The sequence below is a fragment of the Scophthalmus maximus genome, chromosome 3 (genome assembly GCF_022379125.1).
Source record: "Scophthalmus maximus strain ysfricsl-2021 chromosome 3, ASM2237912v1, whole genome shotgun sequence".
In the NCBI taxonomy this organism is placed as follows: domain Eukaryota; kingdom Metazoa; phylum Chordata; class Actinopteri; order Pleuronectiformes; family Scophthalmidae; genus Scophthalmus; species Scophthalmus maximus.
In genome coordinates, this window is record NC_061517.1 from 8,511,025 (window position 1) to 8,519,027 (window position 8,003).

Below are 8,003 nucleotides of genomic sequence, written 5' to 3' on the forward strand. Positions count from 1 at the left end.
AAAGGATCTTTACTTGAACCATTATTTTTTGTTATGGTTTTGTAATAATCCAAATTCCAACAAACTGTTCTGCACGTTCTTTTAAATTGTGTCATAAGATTACACTGTAAAGTACAGTACGGGTCTGTATTTATCTTTTGTACCAGCTCCTGAACAACTGGACCCGGCAGCTGTTACTGATATTCTCAAAATTCACTGACCTTTACAAGAACCCTGTTGCATATTAGAGACTGATTTGATCAAAATCACTGAGACAAAAAAAGAAGCAGAGCTTTGATACTATTCATTTTCACACAAGATGAATCACAAGCCTTAGCTGACCTCCTGTGTTACACAGAGTCTATATGTTTCATAGATTTTTATAACACTAAGATTACTTTCAACATTGGGGAAAGGTGAGAGTGTGAGTCACCTAATGTGGGAGAGATAAACAGGCAAAATCTATTGGCTAAGATAATGAAAGGAAGATAAAATACCAAAGGAATGCAATCTCATCTTACTGTATATACTTAATATAATATAAAAAGAATTTAATCAAAGCCATGGCAGGGCGATTTTTTTACTTATATGCTAAAAACATTGAATTTAGTTGCAACCCAAAGAACAAGATTTACACATCCCTGTATGGGAAAAACAAAATAAATGAAGAAATAAAAATCTATATATTTGTATTCCAGTATTCTGTGTAGGAAAGATATTTCACCGTTCTGTGTCAGTACCAATGAGCTGTGCTCCAACTTAAACTTAAAGTGTGTCAGAGGCCGTGAATCGTTCAATCTAAAAATGTCACGCCCCCATGCGTCACTTCCTCATGAGGATCTGTGAGGTAGACAACGTACAGTGCATCTTATTTCATGTTTTTTTCATCTTCGTAACTATAAAGAGCCCTTCTCGGATGATGACTTGGAACTTTTTCTGTGATATGTTACATACATGTTACGAATGCCTTATATTACAATAATAATGTCTTTTTATTTATATTCTGCCTTTTTCCTACTTTCCTCATTGGTTTCATGATGATTGATTGACTCGGATTAGTTACATGTGCTTTGAGTTGTTCTGTTTTTTGTTCTTTTGTGTTGCATTATGTTTTCTATATCTATCAGGAAAAACATGTACAGTAAAACCCAACAGAAAACACTTAAGAAACATGTTCAACCTGTTTTTACCCCCTCCATCCTTTACTCCCAGGACCTCCTTTGAGAGCTGCCCTGACTGCAGCCCCCTTTTTCTGTTTGCTGCCCCGCCCTGTGGAGTCTCCACGCCAAGTAAATAAAAATAGTTTAATCTAATTTCTCATCAGGCTGTAGAAGATTGTAACTGACCTGCAAATTATTACTGCCATGCCGTAAATTACTTTAATGTCTAAATTAAAATGTTCAATCATAATGATTAAGGAATGAAATGGGCCCACGGAGTGAGAAGTATGAATCACCAGAGGAGCTGTGAATGAAAATGAAATCGGTCTACTCTCATGTGAAAGTTCAGCTGTGACACGGACATAGCAGATGGGCAGAGTTTGCAGGATTGATGTGCCACTCTGTGATAAAAGCCCTTCATGAATGTGTCAGAGATGCTTACACAACAGGAAGTGCAGTGCCGAGGCAAGTTCACATGAAAAACATCCTGTGGAACAGACGAAATGGCCAGTTTTCCTCAAAACATGGTCCTCAAAGAGTGAGCTGTCAACAAGTGTTGTCGATGGAGGTAAGGATGTTCTGATGAGCCCCGTGCTCCCATTAGCCAAAGGTCTCAAACGAAGCTTACACATGGTGACAGACAAAAACCTTAAATATAACATACACTGCACACACAAAAAGAAACCCACACCAACCACGAGCAGGCTGTTTTTCCCACTCGCGCAGAAGAGCAGAGGATAATGGGAAAGATTAGTCTGAGCGGCTGATGCCTGGCGACCCTTTCTCTGAGAGCACAGCAGACGAGGATGCTGGCTCTCAGTGGCCCTCGCCAATTAGGACATCCACACTAGCAGGCGGGGCCTAATGAAGGGTCTGGAGCATGGGAGTCGAGGCAGGCGGGCCGAGATCGATCCCCAGCCTGGTGAGGCCACAGCTGGGAAAGTCTGGGGACTGAGGGGCTGCATCTTCTTCCCCCATCACACATAGGTCACACTCCTATGTATAAGATGGCTCCATGTTTGACTGCATGTTATATTGGTCTGCGTTTGACCTCACAACCTCATCGTACTCACCTCCTTTTCACGTGTTACAAATTGCTCTCCCTGTGGAAGTGGAAGCTGCTGTGTCTTGTTAAAAGTCTCTTGTGTCTCCGGCATTGTTACGTTCAAACTAAGCTTCAGGGGGAGTGAGTTTTTCAAGCTGCGTGTTTTTTCTTTTTTTTCATAATCCTGTCAGAGCAGTAATTGTTCATCCAGAGGGAGAGTAGCCTAAGCTCCTCCTTTTACTGTGGAATTTAATGAGCTCTATTCTATGAATGACAGGTTGTCCGTTAGCCTTAGTGTCAGTTGTAAGGATATACTGTATCCTGAGAGCTGGTGTTATTAAGGGAGTTATACTATTAGATTGACTGCCATGAAATGTGGATGTGGTGCAGGCAGTCATGTCATGTAGCCTCCTTAATGTGGTGATTAGCTGACTGTGTGCCACAAGGAGAATGATTGTCTCTTACCAAAATAACAATTGGTACAGACTTTCATGTTCCCCCGTCTGGGTGACTTATAATACATTTGGTGGTAAATAAAAATTTTAATTTAATAATTTCAAATGAATATCAAAAATTCATCCAGTAACATCATCAGGGCGGAATTTTAATGTGTCCAATATTTATTTTTATGACCAAATACCAGCAAAACTAAAGAGTTTCCCATCAGCCTCAGCTGTACAGTAAGTTTGTTCTCATTGACAATAGCTTGCAATCAACCTCTACACAGCCCCACGGCGCTGCCATCATGGCTGTAGTCTTGTTTTTAACAGTTCCCTGAAGAGATAAAACACAGTGGCTAATTCATCCTCACATATTTTACCTGTGTGGCTGCTTACAGCCCCATACCAGTCTCATCCACGGACACAGTTGCTGTCATATTTCTTCATTAACATGAACTTGGCCAGTGAAGTTTATTCTGAAATAAGTCTGCAGCTGCATTTTCACTCTAGTTAATGTAACTATATAGTTTCCATGTTCATAGTGATGAAAAACATGTCAACTTTATGGCTTTTTTATGTTTTTTTGTAGTTTGGGATGAGCATGAAGCTCTAAGAATACTTTGTGGGACAACTCATTCTTTGGATTTGTTGTTTCAAAGAGATTTGTTGACAGTAACAAAAAGTGACCTCATCCTCCTTGGTTCCTCTGGGAACCAATACTTGAAAATCCAAACAATTACAGCATTTCTGAGCACAGTTTTCACTTTTTGTAAAGGAAAAAAAACCTAAGCTCACTCTATATTCTGAGCATACCCACTGGCTGCTGACAATCTTTGATAAGGTCAGGATCCCTCTGCCTCCTCCTCAGTGTTCCTGCATCTCCACAGTGATCAGCATGTTAATAGGACTAATCGCTATTTCTAGTTTTTGGATTAGCATTCAAAGGGGAAGGCCTGCCAGCAGGGCTGAAAGCTGTTATGGCTAATGCTAACATAAGCAAAAAATATTTCTGTTATATACCATAGCAGGCTGCACGGTGCAGCTTCACAGCAAGAAGGTTCTGGGTTCGAATCCCGGTTCAACCAGGGCCTTTCTGTGTGGAGTTTGCATGTTCTCCCCGTGTATGCGTGGGTTCTCTCCGGGTTCTCCGGCTTCTTCCCACACACCAAAGACATGCAGAATGGGGTTAGGTTCATTGGAGACTCTAAATTGACCGTAGGTGTGAATGTGAGAGTGAATGATTGTCCGTGTCTGTATGTGGCCCTGCGATAGGCTGGCGACCTGTCCAGGGTGTACCCCGCCTCTCACCCAATGTTAGCTGGGATTGGCTCCAGCGACCCCCCGCGACCCTTAAATGGATAAAGCGGTAGACGATGAATGAATGAATGATATACCATAGCATCGACGACAAATAGCCACTGCCCACAGATTCATTTTGGCAGCTATTCAATGTTGCGTCTTGATTATTGCCCAAACTTACTCCAGGAACACATGTTACTGTTATCATAATTGAACGTATACTATTTACATTGTGATAACATTAACTTTGATAATAGATCAATATCAAAGTTCTTCATAAAGGGTATATGAAAATTCATTTATTGTCATATTAGAGATTAGAGATATTTTGAGGATGTGGTCTAATTGCTTTTCTTTTAACCCAATTTACAGCCAAAGGCTCTTATAGGTGTCCTCATTATCAGGGAAAAGTGATGGGCTCTGATACAAACACCTCACAGTTTAGTATGAGTCATGTATAAGTTATATCATACCTCAAGTGGGACAAGAGGGATTCTTATTAATGAGTCCCATGCAGTCCCCGAAGAATCAATAACTGCGTGAGATAATTATAAATTAACCGAAAAAGTCACTTTTAAGAGAATCCCACATGAATGTGGAAGTTTCTAGCAGTTTGCCTTAAAAAGCAACTGGAAAAAATATTAGCGTCATTTTTTTCTCTGTTCATGTTGGTGGTACATAATGGTCATTGTTCTTAATATTGTTAGTATCACACAGCTACTGGCCAATTAGTTTTAACTGGCTTTTAACCCCTAAGTGCAAAGCAAATAAAAAGATTGCTGGTGTGAGTCACAGTGAGCAGTGGCCTGTCTTATTGATCTGAGATAATGTCCTGAGAGAGACTGTGCAAGAGCAGAAGTGATCCATATGACATCGGACCCAATATAATGAACTTGTGTGTCGATGCAAATGGAGAAATTGAAAAAGAGTCAAATCCCAGTTGTTGAAGTGCAGCCATTACATCGGATTGAGTGCCAAATTCTACTTCTATGGGTTATTTAATCAATGGAGAGAACTACAGAAATACGCAGGGGGGGGGAGAAATCAAAATACAACCACGGAAGACACAGAAATCTCACTAGGAAAGTTTGGGTGATGTGCAGGCTAAAGGAGAAAAAGTAAGGTTGAGCATAACTTTTAATGAAGGATGAAGGTTGGTAGCAACCTCACCTGATGCTTTGTCTCTTTTAATCTGACACAACACACACACACACACACACACACTCACACACAAGCACCACTCAGGCAGCTAACAATGCTTTTTTTCGCAACTGAAACTTTTCCTGGTCAATAGTATGCAGTCTAAATCAATAAACGTTCTTCTCATCTTAACCATGGCAAGAAAGAATATAAGCTTGTTTCCCGAAATGTCAAAATATTACATTAAAAATGGATGAGCTTCGCAGAAAAAAATTAATCACCTCTTGAGAATTTCAACTTTGTCATTTTTTTCCAATTGTCCTTGTTTTCAGATTCCAAAACCAACAACAGGCGCTGTTGGTTTAATAATACCTGCTCTGTGTCCCTGTTAAAGTTTTTGGTGATTGCCCGGCGACAGGCCGTCTTACCTATCGTGCTGCAGCCTGTGACACAGGCTGAGATTTCCCCCTCTCTTTATGTTGTGCTAATAGGACATGCCACTTTAGGTTTCAGCCACACTCTGTCTTATTAAAGTTCTTGGCTGAAGTCTTGCACGTCCTTTCAAGACATAATGGCGAGAGCAATTAAACCCGTATATACTGTGTGTTGGAGGAGAAGGCTTTTCCGAGGACATCCCAACTGTGTTTTAACAGCTTCATTCTAATATTCACCGTGAGGATTACCACAACTACCATTTGTACTTTGTATGCTATTACTGCCACTGCTGCTGTATACATTAGTACTACTTAAATCTGCAATGCAAAGCAACATTTTCTCCAAACTAATAATAAGATATATATCCGCTCTCAGTGTCAACAGAAGAGGCTACACAGTGGATGAATATCTTCTCAAAGAATCTCATCTAAACCAGTCCAGAGAGAACAAAACTGAGCATTTTTTTCATACACACTCACAAGCACACACAGAGGCACACCATAGTAAGTACATGTATATGTGTCTGTACAAACAAAGGATTCACTAACACGTACGTGACTGCTCTGACCTTCCCCGATGACAGCAGCCGAGCAACTGCTCCATTCAGGGCAGCCGCTCGGTCAATTAAAGGGAAAGAGGGAAGGCGGCTCCAGCAGTCGGCAGCTGTGTGCTTTGAATGTGTCTTTGTACATTTAATGACATGCAGATCTATAGCACCTTTGTGGTGAACACACCTCATGTTCTTGGTTTTACTTTAACAAAGCAAATTTAAAGTCATATCATCCCATTGTGCGTGGCAACACAGAGACCACGGCGGCAGTTTTGCAAGGACAGGATCCTTCTACTTGAATCGTGCATCAAGATTCACAGAACATAAGAAAACGTAAGACATAAGAAGACACTCAGGTGCAACTTCATAACTGACTTTTACAGCTGCAAACCTACACTCAAGCTCACACGGTAACAACACTGAAAAAAGAAGAACAAGTATTATTGTTACTTCTGAGATGACTCTGCAACCATCCATCACCACAGTGCAGAGTTGGCACTCTGCTGCAGGGCCCCACCTCTTGTCCTTTTCTTGGCTTGTCTCCACCTTTGAAGCGTGGCGCGGTAAATATTCAATTAAGGATTTTCCTGTCCCAGCTACCTTCCCTCACTCATCCTCTTGCTGGTCTTCATGAGGGCACAGGTATGTATGTTACCTCTCAAGCTAAAACGTACACAACATTCTTGTTAAGATTATTATCGTCAAGCTTCAAGCAATGCATGGCTTTCATGTCTGTTCCTTTCAATTTTTAGGTAAGTGGTGGCTCGGAAGCTTTTGGCTTCTGGATTACGAGGAAGATGTGTTGGTACTGGGGTAGGTGTCATGGATACAGTGAGGTGACGTAGGCCACTGGCTTAAAGACGGGTAAAGTGGCATTGTTTGAATCTTTAGTTAAAATGGACATTAATACACGTTAATTTAGTATTTAAACATCCCATCTTATATACATATCAGAGTTAAATCGGTTTATAAAAGTGACACAAAATTGTGATAACAGACGGGGTTTTTGAAGGTAGTTATAGTAGGTGCAGTTCAGGTTATTCATGTAAATGGACTCATTACATTGGAGTGGCTCAGACACACACACACACACACACACACAAACACACACACGCACACACACACATACACACACACGCACACACACAAACACAATGTTGTGCTATGAAATGAGCAATCTTGTCATCATTTGCCAGTTCCATTCATTTATTCATGAATTGGCTCCTTAAGGGAGCTGGTGTAATACAGACAACCCTGCTGAGACCAACAGACGGATGGAGAGACTGGGGTAGAGGAGGAGGACAGAGAGCAGGCAATATTACCGAGGGCTACTTACAGTTATATAAGACTCAGCAAGTGGGGAAGAGTGAGATGAAAAGAAGAGGTGGGATGTGAAGTGCAAAGCGGAGTTTAAATTGTCGGGCTTATTGTTAAGAGTGAGGTACACCGTTTGGAAGGCATCATGTTTAAGTGAGGAGACATATATGGATGATGTCACACCAGACAGATGTGTGCATCAGGAGGAGGCTGCCATTTGTAAGAAACTAACAAGATTCAGGTGCAACTTAAAGGAGTTTTTGGATTTAATCTTCTGCTTATTGACCAGAAATAATTTTTTTCTTGCCTTTCCTTGCTTGTTATTGTTGCTTTTTCATATATTCTTCTGTGCATGTTTTTGTCATATGTACTTATTTTGACGTAGGCACACTGTTCTGACCTGTGCTTTATAAATAAAACTGTCTAGCCTTGAAATATGTGCATGTGTGATGATGATGAGATTTCAAAAAACAATATCACAGAAGGCAAACAAACAATATACCATATAAATGAATATGGATATGGATAATATGTCAAATAAAGTCAAAGGAGGCAGTGTATAGCATCGGGAGGAAGGAAATAAAAGCAGTGATAAAGAAGGAGACAGGCGGGGGAGAGATGGGGATTGTTTGTGTGGA